Genomic DNA, 26,905 nt, shown 5'->3' with positions numbered 1-26,905 from the left:
CCTCATGTTAGTTACATGGTTCTAAAATTCTCCATTTTCCAAATTATTTTGAACTGGGTTTCTGACTCTTACAACATTAATGATGTACACTAGGGCTTCATGTTCGGTTGATTTCTATTTTGAAAATCTTAATACACTTACATAATTCACCATAAATTTAAGGAATAAAACATAAAAGTATACACAGTTGCATACGTTTGTGTGAGGAAGAGAAAAGCAGTTTTTCACAGCTATTAATTCACGTGGCACTCACAGCTAGACCTTCTTGTTTTCCTGTTGAACACAAGCAAACTCATAGAGCCCCAACATCAACAAGGCCACGGTGACCATGAGGAAGTGAGATAAAAATCAAGACTATTTCATAATCTTGTCTATGTATAAACAAAAAACAAGGTCAGTCTGCAAATCACAAAAACACCAAACATTCCCTGATTCTGGCTAATATGAATGACTGCTGCTTCATTACCAAGCACAGCTTTGGCCTCACTTCTTGCCTCCTGCCTTTTAAATAAGATTTATTAAGATATACAAACACAAAATTGTCCTTACTTCCTGACAGCATCCAGTCCAGAGCAAAGTCCTCCCCCAAACCTCCTAAACTCTATAAACCTTCCAAATTTTATAAGTCCTTTTTAATATCTCCTTACTGAGATGCCTCATATTGCCCCTCCCCACCCCCTGCCATGTGTCTTTTCTCTCAATGCAAAAGGCAAGAAACCCAACTTGTTCAATTGTAAGTGTGATTCATGGTGGCCTTTGACTGGAGGGTCTTATACATGGAATATATAAGACAGTGTGGCAGTTTGATATTGAATTTCAAAAAGAAATATTATGTTTATAAATTGGTTTGTTCCTCTGGGCATGTTCTTTGTATTAAAGTCAGAGGTTTCACTTTTACTTGATCAAATTAAGATTAGGGCTTTGATTCAGCCACATCAGTAGGATGTTGAGTCCCTATCCCATTGGCAGGTGGACATTCACACAGAAAATGACATGGGGAAGCGGACTTGGCTCAATGGATACAGCATCCGCCTACCACATGGGAGGTCCACGGTTCAAACCCAGGGCCTCCTTGACCCATGTGGAGCTGGCCCGTGAGCAGTGCTGATGTGCACAAGGAGTGCCCTGCCATGCAGGGGTGTCCCCCGCATAGGGGAGCCCCACGTGCAAGGAGTGTGCCCTGTAAGGAAGGCTGCCCAGTGAGAAATAAAGTTCAGCCCACCCAGGAGTGGTGCCGAACACACAGAGAGCTGACACAGCAGGATGATGCAACAATAGGAGACACAGATTCTCAGTGCTGATGACAAGAATAGAAGCAGACACAGAAGAACACACAGCGAACGGACACAGAGAGCAGACAACGGGGCAGGAGGCGGGGGAGGGGAGGTGGGGAGGAAGAGAGAGAGAGAGAGAGAGAGAGAGAGAGAGAGAGAGAGAGAGAGAGAGAGAGAGAGAGAGAGAGAGAGAAAACGATATGGCAGATGAGAGAGCTGGAGCTCCAGGGAGAAAGCCAAGCTGCTCACCTGATAGTTTACAGCTGGCCTTGTGGAGAGAGCAAAGCAGCTGAGCCCAGAAAGAGATTAGCCCTGGGAAGAGAGATGAGCCTTATGCCAGTTTACTGGTGAGATCAGAAGCTGGGACCATGGAGCCTTAAGAGGAAAAGGAAGGCTGAACCTTCGCAAAGACCATCTTGCTCCAACACATGGCAACAGACTCTGGTGAGGGAAGTAACTTACTCTTTATGGCCTTGTGACTGTAAGCTTCTTCCTCAAATAAATACTCTTTATAAAAGTCAACAGATTTTTTGTACTTTGCATCTGTACCCCTTTGGCTGACTAAAACAAACAGTTTTGCTTTAAGAGTTTTTCATTAGATTTAGTCTAATGCCACTTAAGTATATTCAGGAATTTTTCTGGGAGCTCTCAGTATATAATTATAGTTATAGGACAGATATAACAAATCACAGGCTTTGATTTTTGATTATACATTATAGAAGAATCATTAAAGACAAGAAGACAAGGTGAAAGGACATTTCATGAAAGATGTTTGTACTTAAATCTTAAATTATATAGAACTTTGCTTCCAAAAACACAATCATGTAAATTTCTACTACATTAATCAGAGTTAGATGTCTGAACTACTGACTCTTTTCTAGAAATGTAAAAGCTGTGGTGCTAATACAATTTGATTAAAGCCTGAAGGTGGCAGTGAATTCCTACAGGACTTAGGTACCTAGTTAAGAATTTGTATTTTCCCTTGTAATTGTTCAAAATCTTATAGTGAAACTGCAGTTGCATTTAATCCTGTTGCGTGCTAATTAAGGCATATTCAGGAAGAAGATATAGTTCTAAGTGAGGATTATATTTTTGTTACTGCATACTGACTGAAAAGAATTCACTATGTAAAAAGGCTTAAAAACATTGCAACTGATTATATGCCTCACAGTTACTATAGAAACAAAGTATATAATTAAAAGGAATATTAGAACTTTTACTTCAGATCAAAGGACTTTGAAGGGATCAGTAGTAAATATACAGTTCATTTTTTTGTATTAAATCAATCATCATGTTGCGGACTTTTGCTCTGCATTTCCCTAATTTTATCCTCAAAATTCTTAAAATAGAATGTTACATGATTGTGTTTTTACACAACTATATATTTATAGTAAGAGTCTCTAGAATATTTATTAATCCAGAATAACCCAACTAATGATTTAAAATAGAAAATTTATTAAGTAATAAATATTAGTTCATATTGGAAAATTAATTACTTCATTGATCTTTTATATAAAGATCTAGAATTGGATTGTTTCAAAGATCCTTCTCTTAGAGAAAAATTTGTCATTGGCCCATTTAGCTACACCCAAAGTTGTAGTGTAGTTTTAGTGACCTCAATATATGGGCACAAGATTATTGGAGCTTTGAAAACTAGGAAGCATAGGATTTCTTCAATATTTCTAGATAAAGGTTAAAAGAAACATGTCCTGTGTATATTAGTGTGTTAGTACATAAAATAACATTTAATTTTGTTGAGAGAGAAATAATGCTGGCATTTTAAATATCTTCCTAGGACCATGCTGGCACAGGAATAATTATGCAGTTCAGAAGTTATTAATATAGATGACATGAATTTTCAAGATGTTATTTTGTTCCTCCACTTAACTTTATTTCACTCTATTTTTTAAAAAGATTTATTTATTTATTTATCCCCACTCCTCCGCCCCCAGTTGTCTGCTCGCTGTGTGCTCTTCCATGTCCGCTCCCATTCTTGTCAGCGGCCTGGTAATCTATATCTCTTTTAGTTGTGTCATCTTGCTGCATCAGCTCTCCATGTGTGTGGCACCACCCCTGGGCTGGCTGCACTCTTTCTCCTGCTGGACAGCTCTCCTTGCTGGGTGTACTCCTTGCGCATGGGGCTCCCCTACGCAGGGGACACCCCTGCATGGCACAGCACTCCTTGTGTGCATCAGCACTGCACTTGGGCCAGCTCCACACGGGTCAAGGAGGCCCAGGGTTTGAATTGCAGACCTCCCATGTGGTAGGCAGATGCTCTATTCATTGGGCCAAGTCCGCTTCCCATTTCACTCTATTTTTAACGTGTTGTACTGTATTCATAAACTACTTTATTAACCACAGCAAATACAAGTTTAATTTTTTATAATTCCACAGATTTTGAGATTTTGGTTTTTATTCTTTTTCATGATCACCTCTCTTAGGCAAAGAAATTTTACATGACAATTGAAAGAGGATAGTAAAGAGTTTTTTCTTTTTGACCAGGGAGAAACATTAAGTTGGAAGCATAGAAAAATGACATACATTTATTCCAGAAATACTGACACTTTTTATAACACAAAATTTCCAAAACAATTTTTTTCATAAGCACAACTATTCTTTTTTTTTTTTATTTTTTTTAATTTTTATTTATTTAACTCCCCTCCCCTCCCCCGGTTGTCTGTTTTCTGTGTCTTTTTGCTGCGTCTTGTTTCTTTGTCCGCTTCTGTTGTCGTCAGCGGCACGGGAAGTGTGGGCGGCGCCATTCCTCGGCAGGCTGCTCCCTCCTTCGCGCTGGGCGGCTCTCCTTATGGGTGCACTCCTTGCGCGTGGGGCTCCCCTACGCGGGGGACACCCCTGCGTGGCAGGGCACTCCTTGCGCACATCAGCACTGCGCATGGGCCAGCTCCACATGGGTCAAGGAGGCCCAGGGCTTGAACCGCGGACCTCCCATGTGGTAGACGGACGCCCTAACCACTGGGCCAAAGTCCGTTTCCCACAACTATTCTTAATAACTATAAATAACTAGTAAATTTCATTTTCAAAGTGTTTAGATTTATTTTTTTTAAAAGATTTATTTTATTTCTCTCCCCTTCCTCCCTGCCCCCTCCCCCCCCCCCATTGTCTGCTCTCTGTGTCCACTTGCTGTGTATTCTTCTGTCTGCTTGCACCCTTGGTGGCATTGGGAAACTGTCTTTTTTGTTGCATCTTGCTGCATCAGTTCTCCATGTGTGTGGCACCACTCCTAGGCAGGCTGTGCTTTTTTCATGCGGGGTGGCTCTCCTTGCAGGGCACACTCCTTGTGCATGGGGCAACCCCCATGCGGGGTGCCCCTGAGTGGCACAGCACTCCTTGCGCGTGGCAGCTCTGCACGTGGGCCAGCTCACTACATGGGTCAGGAGGCCCTGGGTATCGAACCCTGGACCCTCCCATATGGTAGGCAGACTATCTATCAGTTGAGCCACATCTGCTTCCCAGATTTATTTTTATATTTAAAAGTTTGTATTTTTTAAAAAAGAATATATTTTAACTATAGATTCTGTGTAATACAGAGCTATTTTAACTTATGGGCCTTTTTATCAGTTGGAGAACATGATAGTAAATGTATTTATATAATTCCCTAGTATGATCACAAGCCTAAACTTTATATGTTCCAATGAAGTTTACATTAATTTTTAATTATTGACTACTGTTTTGGTTAACACCAACTTGCCAGCAGAGGGCACTGTGAGTTTTTAAATGTTACAACTCCAGGACACTTTGACCCAGGGGTCTAGACTATTTGTCTTTAAACTGTTTTTCCAAAGAGTAAAGGCATTTCTAATCTTTCTTGATTCCCCATGATTTCCTGTCTCAATTTCCAAACTCCTGCAGTGTCTGAGAAGGGACAAGAAGGCCATCTAATAAAACCAGCAGCAGTTCCTAGCTGACAGCATGAACAAGTGCGTGAGAGATGGCCCTGTGTGGTAAAATCTGAGGGAGGCAGGAAACTCCCTGGATTTTTCCCTTGGCTCCTTTCCAACCCCCATCACACAGTTCTGAATGGAGGGCAGAAATAAAAGCTTATTTGTTTGTTTTTTAATAATTTTATTTCAAATTCAAAAACATAACTGAAAAAGGCAGCTCAACAAGTTATGGAAGCATTACTCCTAAAAAGTTCTGTCTAGGCACTTTTATCTCATCTAATTCCAACTATTAACTCAATTGTTCCTCTAGTATTCAGAAAGATCCACATATGAACACAGATTAATTAGATGACATAGTCAAGGAGCATGTAGTTTTAAAATGGTCTAATTTATAACACAAAAGGGAAAAGATGAAGCTGCAGAGGAGAACCAGGGCCAAGACACCTTTTGAGTGACCTAGGGCAGCATTTAAAAAATTTTTTAACCGGGACGTGTACACACACACACATGTATCTAATCAAAAGTATCTTGAAACAATATTTACCCTTATAATAAAGGCATAAAAAACTTTAAAACAAAAATTTAAAAGATTTTAGCCAGGAAAATGACAGACTAGAAAGGTATGAGACTCTATTCTCTCCCAGAAAAATAGCTAGAGGACAGGGTGAAACAGCCTGGGAAAAAAGTCTTCTAGGGTTTAGGATACCAGGCAAAGGCTGGACACTGCCCAGAAAAGAAGGGAGAAAGGAAAAGAATTGCGACTGCAAAACTGTGAGTTAAAACCAGCAGCTGCTACTGCCGGCATTCTCCCTGCACACTAAACACACTTTTGAATTGTCAGCCCTCTGGGCCAGCTACAGACAAAGGGGCTCCAGGGACCCACAGCCCCAGGAAAGGGGAGAGAGTGGGACACAGCCTAAGGCTAACTCAGCTTTTGACGCACAAACCTGGTCTGCTATGTCCCAAGAGCCCTTCCAGGCTGGGTGGAACTGTGCCATTTTTTGCCTGGGGGGCCAGGTCCGGACTAAAGAATTCCAGAACTAAAGTGATCAGACCCGCCAAATCTCCCTCTGATTGCTGAGGATGCTGAGGGGAATGGAATTATTTCCTACCAGCGAAAAGGAAGGGAGCTTCCAGGAAAGCAGAGAAAGTTTACTTTCCTCTCTCTGAGAAAGTTTGAATTATAAGGCTCTTAGCCTCCAGGAAGGAACCTCCATTACATCCATCAGGCCTAAATTGCAGCAAACATACTCTGACCAGGCATTGAACTGAGAGGGCTGCCAAAGAGGCCATCTGCTGGAAGACTAAGAAAGTGCATGTGAGAAAATTAAGTAAGAGAGGACTTTCCTGGCCTTTACAACTTCCCCCGCTCCCAAAGACCCTTGATAGGGGGTTTGAAACTGGTTTCTATAACATGCTAAGCTGGTGCAGGACCCATATTTGAGCAAAACTAGGAACAATCCTAAAGACCCAGTTTGAACCAAGAATCAAAGAACAGCAGTAATACACAGCCTCATACCACTAAATCCCCATGAAAGAGACAGAAATTGAGTACTTGAGTAAACATACTATCCTAATCAGATGCCTAGACATCAGCAAAAAAATTATAAGCCATACTAAGAAAATGAAAGACAGGCCCAAGAAAAGGAATATCAAAGCCCCAGAAGGCCCTCCACCGCAGGCTCGGGCCACCATGGAGCGGCCGCCAGAGCGCGACAGCCCACCCTGGCCCTCGCCCATGGTCGCTTCCAGAAGGGCGCCTACGCGGAGGCTGAGGTGTTGTACTCCGCGTACCTCGGCGTGGGACCCGGCAGCTAATGCAGCCCTGAGGATTTGGCTACTGCCTGTAACAACAGGGGGCAAATCACTTTGATATTATCACAGTATAATACCTAAAGAAATATAAGGTATTTTCTTCATTAAAACAATTCTTTTGCTATTTTTTAATCCCAATTTTTTATTATAAAAATGTTATATCTACAGAAAAGTTGAAAGAGTAATAAATACCATGAAACTCTTAAAGAAAAAAAAGCCCCAGAAGAGATGCAGGACTTGAGGCAACTAATTAATGAGATGCATACAAATTTCCAAAATCAAATTAATTAGTTGAAAGACAACATGGTTAGAGATAAATGATATCAAGAAGACATTGAGTGAGCACAAAGAAGAATTTGAAATCCTGAATAGAAAGGTAACAGAGCTCATGGGAATGAAAGACACAACAGGTGAGATAAAAAACACATTAGGGGAGCGAATATGGCTCAAGCAGTTGGGCATCCACCTCCCACATGGGAGGTCCCAGTGCCTCCTAAAGAAGATGAGCAGCTGCAACAAGCTGACACAATGAGCTGATACAATGAGCAGACATGACAAGCAATGAGCGGATGTGGCTCAAGTAGTTAGGCACCCACATCCCACATGGAATGTCCCAGGTTCAGTTCCCAGTGCCTCCTAAAGAAGATAGGCAGACAACAAGCAGACCCAATGAGCAGACAATGAGTAGACACAAGAAGCAGAGACAATAAGCAGATACAACAAGCAGAGACATTGGGCAGTAAATGAGCAGACACAGTGAGCAGAAACAGTGAGCTGACAATGAGCAGAAAGACTAGGGAGACATCTTGGGGGCAGGGAGAGGGGAAAATTACAGGCATACAACAGCAGACTTGAAATGATAGAAGAAAGAATAAGTGGGGAAACGAATGTGGCTCAAGCAGTTGTGCTCATGTCTACCATATAGGAGGTCCAGGGTTTGATGCCCAGAGCCTCCTGATGAAGGCAAGCTGGCCCACAAGGTGAGCTGGCCCAAGTGAGTGCTGACCCTGGATTGGTTCACAGAGCCGCCTAATGAAAATACAAGCAGACAGAGAGGACAAAGAGAGCAGACAATGGGGGGTGGGGTGGGGGGAGAAATGAAGAAATAAATACATCTTATTAAAAAAGAAAGAGTAAGTGATACCAAAGACAAAACAACTGAAATTGAAGAGAGAAAAGACCACAGAGAGAAAAGAATGGAAAATATTGAGCAAGGGCTCAGGGAATTGAATGACAACATGAAATGCAACAACATGTGTGTCATAGGAGTTCCAGGAGAAGAGAAGGTAAAGTGGGCAAAAAGAGTATTTGAGGAAATAATAGCTGAAAATTTCCCAACTCTCAAAAAAGAAATGAACTTACATGTCCAAGAAGGGTGGCATACCCCAATCAGAAAAAGTCCTAATAGACCTACTCCAAGACACATACTACTTAGAATGTCAAATGTCAAAGATAAAGAGAAAATTCTGAGAGAAGCAAGAAAGAAGCAAACCATCACATACAAGGGATGCCCAGTAAGACTTGGTACAGATTTCTCATTAGAAACCATGGAGGGAGGGAAACGGACTTTGGCCCAGTGGTTAGGGCGTCCGTCTACCATATGGGAGGTCCGCGGTTCAAACCCCGGACCCCCTTGACCCGTGTGGAGCTGGCCATGCGCAGTGCTGATGCACGCAAGGAGTGCCGTGCCATGCAAGGGTGTCCCCCGTGTAGGGGAGCCCCACGCGTAAGGAGTGCGCCTGTGAGGAAAGCCGCCCAGCGTGAAAAGAAAGAGCAGCCTGCCCGGGAATGGCGCCGCCCACACTTCCTGTGCCGCTGATGACAACAGAAGCGGACAAAGAAACAAGATGCAGCAAATAGACACCAAGAACAGACAACCAGGGGAGTGGGGGGAATTAAATAAATAAATAAATCTTTAAAAAAAAAAAAAAAAAAAAAAAAAAAAAAGAAACCATGGAGGTGATAAGACAGTAGTATGATACAATTGGGATATTGAAAGAGAAAAATTGCTAGCTGAGAATTCTTTTTTTTTTTGTATTTTGGTTTTTTGTTTTGTTTTTTTTTTTTTAGGAGGTAACAGAGATTGAACCCAGGACCTTGTACGTGGGAAGCAGGCGCTCAGCCACTGAGCTACACCTGCTCCCCTGAGAATTCTTTATCCAGGAAAATTGTCCTTCAAATATGAAGGTGAGTATAAAATATTCACAAACAAACAGAAACTAAAAGAGTTTGTAAAAAAAGAACCCAACTTTGCAAGAAATATTAAAGGAAGCATTAGAGCCTGAAAGAAAAAGACAGAGAGAGAGGCTTGGAGGAGAGTATAGAAGAAAAAAAAGTAGAAAGGATAACCAAAAGAGTAAAAAGACAGATGAAAATATGATATAACATATGAAAACCAAAGAATAAAATGGTGGAAGTAAAGAATGCATTTACAGTCATATTGTTGAATGTGAACAGATTAAACTCCCTAATCAAAAGATATAGGCTGACAGGATGGATTAAAAAACATGAGTCAGCCATATGCTACTTACAAAAGACTCACCTTAGACCCAGGGATACAAAGTGACTGAAAGTGAAAGGTTGGAAAAAGATACTCCAAACAAATAGTAACCAAAAAAGAGCAGGGGTAACTATACTAATATCAGACAAAACAGACATTAAAAAGTTATAAGAATGAAGTGGACATGGCTTGGGCAATTGGGTTCCTGTCTACCACATGAGAGTCACTGGTTTGGATCCTGGTGCTTCCTAAAGAAGACAGCAGGCTGGCATGATGGGCAGATACAGCAAGCTGATACAACAAGAGACACAAGAAGAGGGAACATAATAAGAGATACAACCAAGTGGGAAGCAGAGGTTCCTGGTGCCCTCTAAAGAAGACAGTGAGCTGACATGAAATGGGCAGATGTGGTGAGCTGATGTGACAAGATGATACAACAAGAGATGTGAGGAGGAAAAACAATTAGAGACACAACTAAACAGGGAGCAGAGTTCGACTCCTGGTGCCCCCTAAAAAGATATAAGGCAGATGAACAGACACAGTGAGTGCAAACAACAAGGAGGGTGGAAAGAAAGAAATAAAATAAATCTTTTAAAAAAAGTTATAAGATATACAGAAGGCCATTATATATTAATAAAAGGGACAATCCACCAGTAAGAAATAACAGTCATAAATATCTGTGCACTTAACCAGGGTGTCCAAAAATATATGAGACAAGCTATAGCAAAACGGAAGGGGGAAATGGACATCTCTACAATAATAGTTGGAAACTTCAACACACTACTCATATCATTAGACAGAACACCTAGACAGGATCAACAAGGAAACAGAGAACATGAACAATGTAATAAATGAGTTAGACCTAGCAGACTTATACAGAATGTCGTATCCAAACTCAGTGGGTTATACATTCTTCTCAAGTGCCCATAGATCTTTCTCCAGATAGACCACATGTTAGGGCACAATGCAGCTCTCAAGAAATATAAAGTGAATGAAATTATACAAAGCACCTTCCCAAAATCATAATGGAACAAAACTGGAAATCAATAATAGACAGAAAATAGGTAATTTTGCAAATGTGTGGAGGCTAAACAACACACTCCTAAATAATCAGTGGGTCAAAGAAGAAATTGCAAGTGAAGTTAGTATAGAGACAAATGAAAATAAGAACACAACTTATCAAAACTTATGGGATACAGTGAAGGCAGTCTTGAGAGGGAAATTTATAGCCTTAAACATGTACATGAAAAAAGAAGAAAGAGCTAAAGTCAAAAATTTAACTGGACAACTAGAGAAACTGGAAAATGAACACCAAACCATTCCCAAAGGAAGCAGAAGGAAAGAAACAGTAAAGATTAGAGCAGAAATAAATGAAATGGAGAAAAAAAAACAATAGAGAAAATCAACAAAAATGAAAAGCTGGTTCTTTGAGAAGATCAATAAAATTGACAAACCTCTAGCTAGACTAACAAAAATTAAAGAGAGAAGATGCAAATAAATTCAATCATAAATGAAAGGGGGGAATTTACAACTGGTTCCGCAGAAAGAAAAAGTATCATAAGAGAATATTATGAGAAACTGTATGCCAAGAAAATAGACAACCTAGATGAAATAGACAAATTCCTAGAATGCACCAACAACCTACACTGACTCTACAAGAAATACCTATATCTACTTTTATTTTCTCTTTCATTCTACCCTCTGCTTTATTGGCTTTTTTTTTTTTTTTTAGTTAGGCCAGTAAGAAGAGTTTTTTGAGAAATGGGAGAAAAAGAACGGAATTATGCACCCAAGGCATTAGATGTGGGCTCCTCTAGGCAGTGAGAGCCTGTCATTCTTTTAAAAGACATAATCTCTCTTTATATATATCTATATATTATATAACACACTTTTTTTTTTTTTTTTGGCTGTGTGCAAGGCCAGGCCCAGGTGGGCATATTGGCAGAGGCTTTTGGGAATCTGCAGGTGCAAGGAGAGTTCTAGTCATGGGGGGCTCTGAATAAGCAGGGTCCCACACTTCCTTGGACTACCCCCTAAAGGGTAGGCTTTGCACTGCCTGCCAAGGAAGGAAATAGGGGAGTCTGTTTCCACGATGATTCACTCCAGCAGGATTTGCTTTAGAGTGTCCTGTGCCTCCCACTTGGAAGAATAAGTCAGGACTACTGTGAAGTCCACAGACATGTAGGGAAAGCGCTTCAATAGGGCCTTGATGACAGGGTGGCTGCCAGTGAAACAATGCCTATGGATCTTGTAGTCAGAGAGCACAAATTTTTTTCATGATGCCCAAGTGATCTTCATCAGCTTTTTGGCAGTGGATCCCAAGGGTTTCCTTAGTGACCTGTCTCTCAAATACCTTGTGCTGTTTCCTGACAAGCGTGGTGGACATGTAAGAGTAATCCAAGCCCTTTTCACCAAATGCCACAGCCTTGGGGTGCCTCAAGGCTTGAAAAAGATTTCCTTCTTGACTCTTGCTGTAGTAAAGTACAAAATGAGGGTGGCAGCCAAATGCCTCTCAAGTCAGATAGATCCTCTTTCAATAGACCCTCCCACAGGTAATCTGTCAGTGTCCGAGGATCACAGAAGTCAGAGATACAGCCCTGAAATTTCTTAGGGAAAAAAACTGCTATAGATTTTTCTGAACTTGGTAAAGTTCCCTTTGAAAGACAACTTGGAATACAAACATGTCCAAGTGACAATAGGTATCAATGAAACCTGCCTCTAGGTGTGATTCCTGGCGGCTCCTTGGCAGAGAGATGTATGTTGAGCCAGAGGTGTATTCTCTACAAGGACGTGGTGGCACTTCCTCTTGGAATGTTCTTTTCTCCTTCCCCCTTTCTTCTGAACTTCTGGAGAAATGAAATAAACAAGAATTCTGGGATCTACCTTCCTCTGTCATCTCCAGGTCTCTGGTCCTGCTTTGGGAGCTCATTATAGAGTTGGGGGAATAATCTATATTATTATAGATTATTAGAATCTATATTATTATAATAATCTATATTATTATAGATTATTAGAAGCTCCGGCTGCTTCTCCCGGCCTGGGATGTGTTGTTGCTGCTGCCCATGGAAGGGTAACCAGAAGGTTTGGGACTGTTGGTCCAATAGCTAGCATAGTCACACCAAGGACTACTGTACAAATGAGGCAGGGACATGACATAGTCAGTGCTGAAGAGAGAAAGCTCTGAAACTACTGATAGGTTCATTGAGACGGTCCTCCTGAGAGAATCTGACAGTGGAGATCTCATCCACATTAGATCAGCCACCTCGCTTTCTCGAGTCTTTTGGATTTCTGAATGAGAATCACCAACATCCAAAAATTCCATGGGTGGAGCTCTTTTTTCAATGACTGTCCTCCGGCCACCAAGTGGCTCCTCACTAGGTTTCTCCTGAGAGTCTATAATCAGTCTCCTATCACAGACGCTGCTCTTCTCTATCACAATCTTTTCCTCCTCTGCCCTGACCTCTGGGACTGAAGCTTTCTCCTCAGAAGCAGAGACCATGATATTCATGGCTGGTCTTTCTCCACCGCTGGGACCTCTCCTGTGCTCGGTTTTGTCCTGGTGACATCCTCTCCCTTTTTGGCATTGATTTTCCCAGAATGCCCTGGATAGCCTTAAGGGAGATCACTGCAGAGTCTCGGTCTCCAAGTCTATTCTTTCTCCTTCTCAGGACGTTGTTTGGTTCTTTAGTTGTATCATTCTGACCCTCAGCTTCAGCTGCAGATTCGGAGTTCGAGGAGTTACGGGAAATGTCTTTGGAATCAAACGTAAGGTTGCAGGGTTCCTCTTCTACAGAAGTCATTTCTTCTAGAGAGGGGCTGGCAGAGCACAGAGGAGATCCCACCCACAAAAGAGTTGAGTCAGGCAGCCTTTGAAGGCAGCCTGACCCACACCTGGGCCTGAGGAATGGGAGCAGGAGGAGCAGGAGGAGGAGGACTTTCCCCTGGATGAGCCCCAGGACAACCTCGTCATTGTCCTCCTTCTGGGCTTTCAGGTGCTTGGGGCTGCTGGCCCCTCCTGAATGGGACACAGACCTATAAGCTGGCTGGCTCAAGGGGCCACATCACTGGGCTCCCTGGTGAAGCCGGGGAAGTGTTGGGTTCCTCTAGGTTCTTGATTATGTTGCATAAAAGAACTTAAGAGCACGCCAGTTTAGTTAGGCCAGTAAAAAGAATTTATTGGGAAATCGGGGAAAAGAACAGCACTTGCTGAAAAATGGGAGAGAAGGATGGAAATACACACCGAGATTTGGTGCGGACTCCTCTAGGCAGAGAGAGGAATTTTGGTTCGTGTGGTCACTTTTTAAACTATTATTATTGCTAATGCTAAGGGGAGGAGTCCCAGCTGTTATTGGTTACCTTGCCGATGGAGAGGCCTATTTGGAATCTCTAGGGCCTCCCCTTGCCCTGTAGAGTCCCAACTGGGTCCTCAAGGTCGAGGCCAAGGTCTCAGCAGGGTCCTGCAGCCATGTCGTCGGTGGGGCCAGCCGCCTTCCCCTTTCACTATAATAACCTGCCTTATGCAGGCATCTGTGTGAGCTGGGACACCCTTCCCAAGTGCTGCTCCAGTGGTACTTGACCTTGGGCTGCTCAGTCGCCATGGGAACCTTTCCGCGTCCTTCCACTGCCCATCACAGTTCTCAGTGTTTCAATGATGCCAAAGTCCTTCCACTTGGTGGGTGATTCCAAAGCGCTTTGGAGAAGTCAAAACAATCCAAGATTAAACTAAAGGTTCCTGTTGGGTTTCCAAGCCCACAGTGCTTCCGTGATTGCCAATGGCTCCCGTTTGCAAGGAGCCACTTTGCGGATGTCAAAGCGCTTCTGGGATTACAAAGCCTTTGCTGCAGAGCTAAGCGCTTCGAAAGACTACAAGGTGCTTCAGGGGCTGCACTTGGCGCTGGGAGCAGAGAGCCCTAGGCCGCCGGGAGGCCCGCGCCGTCACGGGCCCACCAGCCCGCAAGCGGACGGGGCGCGACCGCCCGCCCTGCTCCCCCGGACAGCCCAGGGTTGGGAGCGGCCGCAGCCGCCGCTCAGGAGCCGCCCCTCGCGTCGCTGGCGCGGAGGCCCAGGCTATGGCCCTCTGCGCCTGCGCAGCGCGGACCAGCAGTGCCGGCCGCCGGCTCGCGCCGCACCCAAGTCCTGCAGCCGGCGCCGGCCTTTGCTCCAGCTGCCGACCTCCAGAACGAGCCCTGAGTCCTGCAGCCCGCGAGCGGCGGGGCAGGGCAGGGCCTGTAACACAAAAAATGTTTGCTCATTTTTGAAGTTTCTAAAATATGAAGTCTTATAGTTTTCTGAGACTTGCCTTATTTACTCTACATTGCACCTAAGATTCATCGATGTTGGTGCATGTAACTAGAGGATATCCCTTTTCTCTGCTATAAATACTATGGCGGGTTCATCATTTGTCCATGATCATTTAGGTTATTTCCAAGTTTTTGTTATAAAAGTTGGTGCATATGTACATGTGCCTTGGTAAACACAGGCAAGAGTTTCGCTTGGGTATATAGCAAGGAGTGGAATTTCTGTATCAAAGTTTAACTTTACAAGATAAATCAACATTCTTTTACAAACTGAAGGTTCCCATTTATATTTCATCTAGCAATGTATGAGACCTGTGTTGTTTCACACCCTTGTCTCCTTTCCTCAGTTGTCTACTTTGACTTTCCAAATAAATTACTTGTTTTCAAATCTTTTCTACTGGGCTAATCCAAATTAAGACGATTTTGTTCAGAGATTGGAGTCAGGATGTTCACTTCTATATATCATACCAAATATCAGTTGGTTGCCAAGAGGAAAAATGTTAAACAGGATTTATGAGCTCTATTTCATAAAATTATTTTCAATAATATTGCTGGTTATGATGTGGGCTATGGGTGGAAGGCTCTGTGTCTCTTCAGAGATAACTAAGTTGTTTGACTTGTGGGTGTGGAACGGTAAGAGGCTGCAGTCCTGCCCTTAGGGACAGTGACAGCGGCTCCAGTCCCAGGAAATGTTTAACAATGCAAGGGCTATAAACTTTAAGTATTTAGGGGAAATGCAAAAACCAAGGCTTATCTAGAATGTCTGGAGTCCATGCTAAAAGCTTACCTAAGATGTGGAAGAGATATATGCTAATTGAAGCCTATTGAGAACTGAAACAAAAGGACCATTTGGCCTTTCCTCTCTGTATAAAAGACGTTTGAAAATCTTGTTCGGGGCTCGGGATTCAAACTGAAAGCTCCCGAGTCCGGCCGGCCGTCAATAAACCATTTTTCCTTCTCAAAATCATTCCTGAGTCCTGGCCTCTCTATACTCAAATAATTGAACTTCTCTTAAATTCCACAACAGTTAGATATCTGAACTTACCCCTTTTCAAATAAATAATTAAAATTGTGCATAAAATAATTTTTAAAAATCTTCACAAATATAATTAACTAGCAAGATAGTAAAGGATTTTGTGGGAGTCCAGTAAGTCCCTCCCTAAGGAAAACTCGCAGTGTGCAGGTGCCTGCATGTCCCAGGACACAAGTTAAAATGTTAACAAACCTTCTCACATGGAAACAATACAGATGGTAGATGATAACATTCTCCATTCTCCAGGCTGTACAACTTCTTCTTAGAGTAATATCAATAGACCCCATTTATGTAACTGTTATGAAACGTGTTTGTTTTGAGACCCTATATATTACCCCTCCTTTTCCGGCCTCTTTGCCGAGCACTACCTTCATTCTCTGGACTTCCGCCATCAGAAAAAAAACCTCTTATGTTCCTCAGTCCCAATAAATAAAGCTCCTGTTTGACACCTTGCTGAGGGCATCCTTTGGGTCTTGCAGCTGCCCCGACTCGTGCCCTTCAGGAGCTGGACTGCAACAGCTTTACCAAAAGGTAAGATTATTTCTTTTATTTTTAAAACTTTATTTCATATTTAAAAAATAAAATAACAGACAAAAGGCAATTCAACAAGTTGTGGAAGCATTACTCCTAAAAAGTTCTGTGCAGGCACTTTTAGCTCATCGAACCCCAACAACAAACTAAAAGGTAAGATTATTATAAAAATTTTAAGTTTTTCTCAAAAGTCATCAAAGAAAACGTAAGTTTCCTATACCATGTATGGCAGTTTGATATTATTTATGAATTCAAAAAAGATATTGATTATGTATATAAACTGGTCTTTTCCTCTGGGTATGATACCCTTTGACTTAAATTCAAAGGCGTACATTTACTTGATTAAATCAAGTTTAGGGCTTTGATTCAACCACATCATTAGGGCATACAGGGTTGAATCCCTGTAGCAGTTTGATATTAAGAATTCCAAAAATAGATATCGAATTATGTTTGTGAACAGGTTTGTTCCCCTGGGCATATTAGATTGTATTGGATTCAGAGGTTTCATTTTTACTTGATTAAATTATGATTAAGGCTTTTTATTGGGCCATCACAGTAGGGCACTGGCTCACAGAGAAAACTACAGAGCAGAGGAGTTAGTTGGAGTTTTTAAATGCTGGAGGCCTGGGAAGTAAACACACAGAGAAGCAGATACAAGAGGAAAGAGTGAAGGCTCCATTAGACATGGCAGAGGCCCCGGGAGAGAGATGAGACTTAACCCAGCCTACAGTTGATATTGGAAGAAGCTGGGGCCACTGAGTGTTAAGAGAAAGAGGAAGCCTGAACCCTCGCAGACGTCACAACCATCTTGCTCCCACATGTGGCAACAGACTTCAGTGAGGGAAGAAATTTATTCTTTATGGCCTGGTGACTGTAAACTTTTACTCCAAATAAATACCCTTTATAAAAGCCAACTGATTTCTGGTATTTTGCTTCAGCACCCCTTTGGCTGACTAATACAGTCCCCACCCCCTTGGTTGGCTGTATAAACAGATGCTCAATCAGAATAGAGATGTAGATACACAGAAAAAGACACAGCAGAGGAGAGACTTGGTTTTGACGCTGGATCCCCAGGGAGAGATGAGACATTTGCAGCTGACTTTGTGACGAGAAGAGAGCAGCTAAGAAGCTCTGAGAGTCGAGCCTTATGCCAGCCTACATCTGAGATCAGAAGAAGCTGGGACCATGGAGACTGAAGAGGAAAGAGGAAGGCAGAATACTCACAGATCTTGGCAGCGTGTTGCTTCAACACATGGCAACAGACATTTGATGAGGAAAAAACCTCTTTTGGTACCTTGAGTTGGACTCTTTAGGGCCTTGTAAATGTAAGCTTCTACCCAAATAAAAACCTTTTATAAAAGCCAACAGATTTGCATCAGCATCCCTTTTTGGCTGACTAATACACCATGTTATGGATAAGAAGATTAAATATCATAACTATAAATTCCAATTGTGGGATAGTTTTGATGCAATTCAAATGAAATTCTAACAGGGTTTTTCAAGGAACTTGAGAAACTGATTTGGAAATGTATGGAAGAACAAAGGGCCAAGAATAGCCAAACACTTCAAAAGAAGAATGAAATGAGGGGACTCTCTTTATCATATGTCTGGAAATTTAATAATTAAAACAATGAGGTGTTGGCACAGGAATAGATGAGCAGACCAATGGAAAGAATAGAGAGCTCCAAAGCATAATCATCACACTAATGCATCTGCTGACACTTGATATATGACAGAGGATTGCAGAGCAAGGAGGAAAGAGTGGACTTTTCAATAAATGGTTTTGGGAAAATAGTTATCCACTATGGGAAAATATGGAGATTGAACCTCTACTATTATACAAAAATTTATTCTAGATGAATTCTGGGGGAGATGATAATAATGACAGCAGCGTAGTTTTTCAATCTCTCTGATTTTCCACATAAAAACAGAGAAACTAGATAGTAAACTATATAGCAAACAAAAAACTCATGCACTCCATTACAATAAAACTAAAAGAAAAGTTTCCTGCTAGACAACAAACTACGGTGGATGGGACTAAGCCACCATCAGGGACAAAACACAAATGGTATTTCTGCAGGAGGAATAAGGAAGCAATAGGGAAAAGCAGAACCCTAAAGTAACCAATAGATTCTACTGGGAACCAAGTACAGCCAATTTGAGAAAAGCTGAAACTGGGAGGGGCTTTGCTCTCTCCAATACCAAGTGAGGGCAAGTAAGAAGGAATGAAGGAGATGGGGAAGTCTAGCTTCTATGAAAGTTCAAAGCTGACCTGCCAGGGCCTTCTTTTGGGTCAGGGCCTCACACTGAAAAGAAATGAGTGGGAGTAAAATAAAAATTGAGCAGGATAGAGATGCCAGAGATACAGGAAAGAAAAAGTTTAAATGAAAGAGAAGGAGAAAACAGAACCAAGAAAGCTCAGAAAGCAAGCCACCAAATTATTGAACAATACACAAAACAAAATGAAAACAACTAGAGGGAACTCTGTGATGTTAGAAAAGCTTTCCTGTCCCTGTCTCATTCTAAAAGCTCAAGAAAACAATTTTAACATAAAAATAAGCAACCAAACACTATCAAGGTCAAATCCCATACAAACTTATTATTTTAAAAAAGGAGAACAAGAAATAGAATAACATCCCGATACCAGAAAGACATATCTGCAAAGTAGATAACTGACCTACTATTTCAAAATAACTAAAATCTATTAAGAAAATATTATAAGACATGAAAGAACAAACTATATTCAGAGTTAGAAAAACTCAGAAATGGGGTGATAGAACCTCAGCAAATAATTAGAAATAAAAAAATTATTTCAAAAGTGAAGACTAAACTAGAAGAAACACAAGAGTGAATAAACTCAACACTTAATGCCTTAAAAGAAATAGAAAGTGAAAAAGAGGGATGTTTAAAATATAAAAAAATAAATAAATAAATGTGGGAAGAACTTAAAAGGATTCAAGAGGAAGTATTAAATGTTGAAAATAGACAAAGAAGATTGATTATATGGATTATGGGGTCCCTGAAGAAGAAAACCAAAGTAAAGGAACAGAGTAAACACTAAAAACTATAATTAAAAATGTTTTCCTGAAATAACAAAAATATTTGAAATTATGTATAGAAAGCGTAACAGAGAATATTGATCCAGAATGGCCAATAGCAAGACATATTTTAGTAAAATTACTGAATGTTAAAGAAAAAGAAAAAAGCATTGCAGCACCTAGAGAAAAAAAGAGCACGTGATTTATAAGGAAAAGGAAACTAGGTTATCTTTACACTTTCCAACAGACAGCTTTGTAACAGAAAAAAAAAATGGAGTAATAATTTAAGATGCTCAAGGAAAGAAAGCATAAGGCAAGGATTTTATATTCAGCAAAATTGACTTTCAGAGTTAAAGGATACAAGTTGTCAACAATCAAGAATTTAGAGACTATTGTTCCCACAAGCCCTACATGAGGAATCTACAAGAGAATGAGCTCAGCCAACCACAATGACTAGAGAGCCGTCAAAATAAAGACTGGTGAGCTTTAAATATACTGCTCACTATAGAACTAAGAGTACATGAGAGATAAGAGCAGTGGTATGTTATTTTGGAAATAAAATGTATTTCATGTTAAAATACTTACCTTGTTTTTTTAGCCAATACCTATAACTTTAGTGTGATTTGCTACTTCTTACAAAACCCACTATCAGTTGTTTTTTTTTTAAAGATTTATTTATTTATTTATTTCTCTCCCCTTCCCCCCCTTTCCCCCTGTTGTCTGTTCTCTGTGTCTGTTTGCTGTGTCTTCTTCTTTGTCTGCTTCTGTTGTCAGAGGCACGGGAATCTGTTTCTTTTTGTTGTGTCATCTTGTTGTGTCAGCTCTCCGTGTGTGTAGCGCCACTCCTGGGCAGGCTAGACTTTCTTTTGTGCTGGGCGGCTCTCCTTACAGGGCACACTCCTTGCACATGGGGCTTCCCTATGTGGGGGACATCCTGCATGGCAGGGCACTCCTTGCACGCGCATCAGCACTGCGCATGGGCCAGCTCTACACGGATCAAGGAGGCCTGGGGTTTGAACTGTGGACCTCCCATGTGGTAGACAGATGCCCTAACCACTGGGCCAAGTCCGCTTCCCCAGTATCAGTTTTAAAAATTATTTCACTGACAATAGTGTCACAAAATCAGACTAAGAGTAAATGTATGATTGGTATCCAATTCAACAAAGTCCCTTATGTAATTGATGAATGAGATTCTTTCTGATATTAGTGGTTGTTAATATTTTTGGTTACATTAATGACAAATGCGAAACAATGTAGTTGTGTATCAGAAGTTCATTCATATGTCAATGACATGACTGACTTCTTTGTGACCTCTTCAAATATTTGGGTGCAATTCACTATGTAATGGCTATAAACACAATGTACTTTTCCCCCTTGGCTGTGTCCATTCTACCTATGAGTTCATCAAAGGCATTCTTCATTTCTGTTACAGTGTTTTTATTTCTAGGATTTCTTTTTGATTCTTTCTTAGAATTTCCATCTCTCGGATTACCTTACTCATCTGTGCTTGCATGCTGTTGTACTGAAAATAAAACTGACTTTAAAAAGAGGTGCAGAGCAAGTTTTTTGAGCTAAAGTTGCATTTATGCAGAAGCAGCACCAAAAGCGATTTCTGCTCAAAAGGTTGAGCTGGACAAACTTATATGGCTCCTTGAAACATAGGGAAGGTGGGGGAAAATGGGGAGGTGTGAGGACGATGGGTATGTGAGCTTTGTGAACTATGGGATTACAGGTGGTGTGGGATGGGGTGATGTGGTATTCAGGTAGGATGTCCCAGGTTGTTAGTTAGCAACCAGGATGTTGATGTTAGATTACGGTCCTTTGGTGAAGCCCAGCAAATTTTTCTGGTGTTAGCTTGAATTTTTATTACAGTTCTTCCTCCCAGGCTGGGGCAGGGTTTTTTAATATTATTTTTATCAGCACCACTAAGGATTATTGTTATGTTAGCTTCCTTCAGTTAACCTCTGTTTCTTCTTTATCTTCCTAGATAAAATGGAAGTTCAAGCAAATCAAGATGGTCATTAAATTCATTTATCATTCTAATCTCACATTCCCTTCTTTAGGTCTAGGGAATCCTTTGACTCTCTGAAGACCAAAGTATGACTAGTTTGGGGCTCTACAGATTGAGACTCTAAAGCTACATGTGACAGGATAAAAAGTATGGTGGCTTTGAGGCACTGAGCATGATGCGGATGAAAACAGATCCGAGGAGAAGGATGATGATTAGCATGATCAGCAGGGAGGCTAGGGAATACAACCAGAGGTGTTAGGTAAAAACCCCTTAATTATTACCATGTGTTTCTTGGTTGCTGGTTTACGCTGTGAATCCATTTGTCTTGCTTGAAGATTTCCTGGATGTTGGTCTTGACTTGTCCAGTGGTATTGGTCCACATACAACAGGATGTGTTGGCAACAGCACAGACACCTCCTTCTTCTGCCAGTAGGTAATCTAACTAATAGATTGTCCATAGTATGGCTGTGAGAAAATTGAAAGGTAGTTAGTCCTTGCAGGGCTTGCCCTGTTTCTTGAGCTGCTGCTTCAAGGGTGGCACTGAGGTTGAGGATGACGTGTTTTTGGTATCCAAAACCTATCCAGGGGACTAAAAGTATGAGTCTGAGCCCTATCCCAGCAAGAATTAAACTGATGCCCCTTTTATTTTGCATGGAAGGGGTAAAGTTTTAAGAGTGGAAGTTGGGGTATATTACAGAGTCAGTTGTGCTTTGTCCACTAGGATCTGGGTCAGTGAGCAGGCAAGGAAATGCTATAGGCCCTAGAGTAGTATTGCATAGGAAGGCAAAATCTGAGGGTCCATGAGGGAATAAACAAACAAACAAAAAAAACCAGTGTAAGGATCATTTTATTTAGACAATGGGGCTAAAGAAGACAATGTTTGTTACAGTCTATATAAAGGTGGTGGAATTAACTACGGCAAATAGAAGATAACAGAGTTAACAAGGGTTCCTAGGGGGCTAGTCAGGGCATTCTTGCTCTTGGGGGATAACTATTCATTAGTTAAGAAAAGAGACAAAAGGAATTTTAAGGGTACTCAGCTCATGCCCAGAGACTTGGGAGAGCTGTCTGCATCAGATGCTGGCTGCTTCTGGACCCAGCAGATCCACAGGGTCAGGTCTTAGGTGCTTTCAGTGGTCTTCTAATGTGACAGGGCTGGTTTTGGGTGCTATAGGTGAATCCAGGAGTTGATTCCTGTAAGCTTTGTAGCAGTGGGAGCTCAAGTCCATGTTTCTGAAGATGCCATTTCCAATACACCCATCTCTGGTTGCACAGGTAGTGGAGAATTGGGGAAATCTGTAGAGAGAGACTCAGAAACAGATTTGTGGAGTTCAGAAAGAGTTTGTGAGCGTTTTTGGCAGTAAGTAGCCAGTGAGGAGCTAACTTCGGCAGTTTGTGATTAGGGGAATAAGGGCTTGGGTCTGCCAGTAACTATCTCCCAGGGGAAAAGTTGGTGAGTCAATAGGGCATCCCCATAAATTCATGAGGATGAAGGGGAACTTTAACCCAGGGGAGGGAAAATGGAAAAATTCTTCAGTAAGTTTTCCTAGCTGTGTCTTAATCAAGCAATTGGTGAGTTCAACTACCCCTGATAATTGGGGGTGATAGCCACAATGGCAGTACTGCAGAATGGGAGAAGCTGACAGAAGTTTAGAGAGGGGTTGCCATGTTGATATGGGCTGTGTGTGGGGGCTGTGTGTTTCTTCATAAATAACCTGGGCTGTGTGTGTAAGTTAAATGTGCTAATTCAAGCTTACCTGGAATGTGGAAGGTATGTGTTAATTCAAACTTACCTGAAATATGGAGGATATGTGTTAATTTAAGCTTACCTGGAGAGTATATATACTCAGATAAAACACTTGAAACTCTAAGAAACTAACAAAAAGTCCTTTTGCATATAAGCACTGTTTGACTCTCCACCCCTACATCCTCTGTATAAAAGGAACCCAAAAATCCTATTTTGGGCTCAGTTTTTATTAGGACAGGAGTATGCCAAGTCAGGCCAGTTGTAATAAATCTTCCTTCTCAGCTTCTTGTGTCCTGGCCTTCAATACTGCGTACACCCAACTCCTCTCTCTCCACAACATCTGGGGGCTTGTCTGGGATATGCTAAGAGGGCCAAAGACAGCAGCAGTTGATTTCTCCTCCTGGATGTCTCCAGGGAAGCTGGGAGGGCTCAGGTGAACCCCAACCCTGGACACCCCTGGACTCCCTTAGTCCAGAGAAAGGTTGTGGAGTCCACCAGAGCCCTCCTGGAAAAACCAGAGGCACCAGAGGGTTCAAAAGGGGCCCTGAGAATGTAGCAAAAAGAAACTCCACACACCAACAGGTAAGACCCTCTCCCAGAGGCATAGTGTCAGGAAAACCTAACTCTAAACATTAGAAAGGGAGCCTGATCAGCTCCCAAAGAAGACCTCCAAAAATTTGGGGGGAGGCCACCTTCTCCAGATCTGAAAGAGAAGGAAAAAAGCCTGATATTTTAGTTTAGCTAACTGCGGGTTAGCATCTGGTTCTGCCTTTACTTAGATAGATTTGATTATAGTGGAAAAGGACATTGATGGGTTTAAGTCCTAATGCATCCTGAAAAGTTGGTCTGGATTTGGAAAATCTTGGTTACAGAAAAATGGATTGTTTTTTGTAATAAAGCTTGGTCTGAATATGAGTTAAACAGTGGAAAAGTTTAGCCAGAAATAAGTCTTTGTTTTGGTGCTGGATTGCAAATGAGTTTGTTTTGTAAACAGCAAGGGTAGGCAAAAAGTCCTGTTAAAAGTTTGGTGTTAGAAGTTCCCCCTTCCTAAAGTTGCAATAATTAACAAGTTGTAGCTCAAAAATGGCCATATCAGAAAAACAAAAATTATGAGTCAAATTGTGTTTCTGTCTGTGTGCAGTGGCTCTTAAGTGTTTGTCAGTTTATTCGATACCAGTGTATGTTTTCATGCCTCCAGATAATAGTATTAAATTGTGTGAAATGGTGAACTTTGGTTGAGCTGGAGCCCTTCCCCTGCCAGGGCTTGGGAATTCTGCACATCCATATCCATGCTGCATGCCCACGCTTGTTAAATCTGGGCCCAGTCAGGATGACTGGGTCATAGAATAGTGGCTTAAATCGTGGCCCTGCCAAGACAGAGGTCCCCCAGAGAATGCCAGGCCCTGCAAGTTTCTTCAAGCCATTTTAGCAGCTATTCTTTGTTCTAGGGTTTGCCTGCCATTGCCTTCTCCTAGGGGGATGCATGGCAATGGTGGAGAGCCCAGGACTTACCCCTCCCAGCAGGTCCATGCCTTTGCAAGCTGCATTCCTATCTGACCATACCCAGCTACCTGAGAAAATGAAAGAGGAAGGCGCCAGGCGGGGCCAAAATGAATGTAGTAGAAGTTCCTTTCCCCACAGTGGTCACAGGCCAGGATACCTTTGCATAATTTACCTTTACCTGTGTTTTACCTTTCTACTTCTTGCTACTAAATTTCTCTTTGCAGGTTTGTGTCAGAATGCTTTAGAATGTTTTTAAAACTGTGAACATAAAATGCCTTTGTCTAACAAGGAAGCTATTGCCTCAGGCCCCAAAGCCTGTTTGCTAGAACAATGAACCTCTAATCACTTAATGGCCCCCATTCCTCAGGCCCATCCACTCAGAGAGCAGCCAAATATTTCCCAGGACAGACTTCTCAGGTGCTTTGATTTAGGGTCTCCCAGTCAGCTTGGGGTCATTCATATGATATCCAGAATCAGATAATCCCAAGAAAAACCTCATGGGCCATCAATTAAAATCAAAGCGCTCCTTAAAATACTAAAAGAATAAAATTCTTTTGTTTTAATCTGTAGTTAATTTTGTGTTCAACTTTAAAATCTATTTAACTTTGTCAGTTTCCTTATGCCTAAATAATCGAATTTAGAGTTCACTTGTCACAAGGTGGGACGGTGAAAGGTAACCTGGAAATGAATCTTTGAATGCAATACTGTCTTGCTAGTAACTTTAATGCATAACACATGAGTGAAATTTATTTAATTGCTGAAAAAGGGGGAAAAACTGCACAAAATTGTTACTAATAAAATTATTTTAATTGCATAATTAATAAATAAAGGTATCCAAATTAATTTTAAGTAAAAACTTTCTAAAAACTAAGAGTTAAAATCATTGTATAAGTACCTTTATATATATATATACACATATATATATTTATAATTGAAATTATTACAGTGCAGTAAATATAGCCTAAATTTCAGCTATTGTAATAGTAATCTTAAACTAATTTACCTTTGTTTATGACTACTTCAAGTTTATCTAGTGCTTACTATAATAATAGCAATTATAACTTAAACTTATCTTTAATTATGGTTATTTTGTAACTAAGTTCACCTACTCCTAGACTTCAACCATTGTGATTGTAATTATAAACTGGGTTTGCCTTTACTTACGGTTATTGCAAGTCTAAAAACAACAGAAAAAAATTGTATCATAGCTTTGGAAACATTTTGGTTATATGCCATTAATTAAAAGGCCACAAAAGGGGGAAACCACGAACTCCTAATCTGGAAAAGCCAGCAAAAGAGAGCCTTCAGGGAAATCTTTCAATTATTGTTTTACAGTTAAACTTGTTTTATAGGAAAAAAAAATTCTTTGTTTAAGCAATAACAATTTCAACTTATTTGGCTTAAGTGTTGTCTCTTTGGTTTGTAAAATACCAGGTTAATAGGTTAGCATTGTATGTATTAAATCTTTAAAATAACAAAGGTGGGGTTTAATACATACCCAGAGGATCTGAATCTCTGGACTGACCATATGATAGCCAGACCCTGAGCCTCAACAGACTTCAGCTCCTACACTCTGGTTTATTGGACTTACCCCACTCAGCCAACATGGAGTTGAAGAAGGTCAACCACCACACCACAGAGCCAAGAATGCCTGCAACCGAAAGCAGGAGGATTGCATCCAGCATCCATGTGGAATCTAAGCCCTCTCTTGATATAGACGTGGAGTGGACACAACCAATCCAAGGTCCACAGGATGGAGGAATAGAATATGGATTAGAGTGGACTTACTGATATTCTATTCATGAACTACTGTCATTAGTAATCGAAGAAAATGTGGCATTGGTGTGGAGAAAGTGGCCATGGTGGCTGCTGGGTGTGGGGAATGGGAGGAAGAGATGAGATGTGGAGGCGTTTTTGGGACTTGGAGTTGTCCTGGGTGGTGCTGCAGGGACAAGTAGTGGACATTGTATGTCCTCCCATGACCCACTGGATGGAATGTGGGAGAATGTGGGCTATGATGTGGACCATTGACCATGAGATGAAGCGGTGCTCAGAGATGTATTCACCAAGTGCAATGAATGTCTCGTGATGATGGAGGAGATTGTTGCTATGGGGGGAGGAGTGGGGTGAGGGGGGTGGGAGGTATTTGGGGACCTCATATTTTCTGAAGGTAATAAAAAAATTTAAAAAATAAAATAAAGGCTATAAATTTGTGTTTCATAAAATTAAGTTAAAAAAATGTAAATCTGCCCTC

General features: G+C 41.3%; 1 pseudogene; it reads right to left on the bottom strand.

Annotated features, from left to right (window-relative positions):
* Positions 1-1,605: 1,605 nt before the first annotated feature.
* LOC101424978 (putative deoxyribonuclease TATDN2) lies at positions 1,606-14,166 on the bottom strand (annotated as a pseudogene).
* Between the last annotated feature and the right edge of the window lie 12,739 nt (positions 14,167-26,905).

Source organism: Dasypus novemcinctus, chromosome 3, assembly GCF_030445035.2.
Source record: "Dasypus novemcinctus isolate mDasNov1 chromosome 3, mDasNov1.1.hap2, whole genome shotgun sequence".
Taxonomy (NCBI): Eukaryota; Metazoa; Chordata; class Mammalia; order Cingulata; family Dasypodidae; genus Dasypus; species Dasypus novemcinctus.
The sequence above is the reverse complement of the archived record's forward strand: the minus strand, read 5'-3'. Positions and strand labels throughout refer to the sequence as shown.